The sequence below is a fragment of the Carlito syrichta genome, unplaced genomic scaffold (assembly GCF_000164805.1).
Source record: "Carlito syrichta isolate Samal-C Ts95f unplaced genomic scaffold, Tarsius_syrichta-2.0.1 Scaffold309576, whole genome shotgun sequence".
NCBI classification, from domain to species: domain Eukaryota; kingdom Metazoa; phylum Chordata; class Mammalia; order Primates; family Tarsiidae; genus Carlito; species Carlito syrichta.
Window position 1 is genome coordinate 72,004 of NW_007253672.1, and position 1,509 is coordinate 73,512.

Genomic DNA, 1,509 nt, shown 5'->3' on the forward strand with positions numbered 1-1,509 from the left:
GCGTGGGCCCGGCGCGCCCCGCTCCCGACCTCCGCGGGCTCCTGCTCCGGCCCAGGAACTGACCCCCCCGCGCTTCGGCCCAGTCCCGGGACCCACCGCGCCAGCGTTTCTGCCTTCACATCCACGGCCCCTGGCCTCCAGGTCCGGCCCGACCCCGTCCAGCGAACAGGAATCAAGGCCTGACTTCTGCAAACGCCCCTGCCTCCGGCTTGCCCTCGTTACCCTGGGGCTCTCCTTTACAGCCGCCCGTCCCCGCGGCCGTCACTGCTAGTTTCACCAAGGGGGCGTTCGGCCTGCTTTTCCCAGGCGGGGCAGGCTGGAAGCGAAATCTTCGCTAGCCAGAGCCCCCGATTTTTCTCCGCTGCTAAGGGCCCCCGCCGGTCCAGTCCCCGCAGGAGCCACCTCATCTTGCTGAGGGCTCTTGGACCCGGCCCCGGAGCAGGATCTCTTGGAGTTTCTTTCTTTCTTTTTTTGTTTTTTTGAGTTGGAGTCTCACTGTCGCCCAGACTGGAGGGCAGGGGCCGCTCCCGGGCACCGCAGCCTCGCCCTGCCGGGCTCCGGCGACCCTTCCGCCTCAGCCTTCCGAGTGGCCGGAATTACAGGCACGCGCTCCCACGCCCGGCTGATTCTTTGATTGATTGTAGAGATGAGGTCTCGCTGCCCAGGCGGGTCTCGAACCCGCGGGCTCAGGCCATCCACTCACCTCAGCCTCCCAAAGGCGCGGGATGACAGGCTGAGCCACCGAGCCCAGCTGATCTTTCTCTTTCTCATGAGGAAATTGTCAATTCTTCTCTCACAACATATCCAGACCGCCACGCCCGAGTCCTACGACCTTGATTTAAGGCGCCATTCTCCCCGATCTGCATTATTGCAGTAGCCTCCTATCTGCTGTCCTTAATTCTATTCCTGCTGCTTTGGGAGACAGATCCTTTGTAAAACAGGTCGGATGATGTCCCTCCTCCGCTTAGAACCCTTCAGTGGCTTCCCATCTTTCTCACAACGCAGACCAGAGTTCTTACCATGACTTTCGAGGTCCTGTGTGATGTTGCCTTCCCTTCTCTCTCTGACCTCCATCTAAACATGCTCATGTCTCAGGAATTTTGCAGCTGCCGTTCCCTCTGCCTGAACACGTTTCTCCCAGACAGCCAGCTGGCCGGCTTCCTCACCTCCAGGCGCCTGCTCGAATTTCACCTCATCACTGAGCTTTTCTTGACCATTCTATCTAAAATTGCAACCCTTATCCTCGGCACCCTTTTCAGCTTGCTTGTTCTTCCTCAGTAGCACTTGGGAACATCTGACATAGATGTTTTACTGGCTTGGCACTTATGTAGCCACAGCCCTTGGCATGCTACCCGTAACAGGGAAGGTGTTTGGCAAATCGAAGTTCAGTCGAATGAACGAATGGAGCAGATCGGGGCACCGGGAGCCCGGGCTCTGCCTCCCAGTCACTTCGGGGCCGGGCAGAGGTCAGCAGGCCCGCGCGGCGCAAGCGTCTGGTCGAAAGAAGCG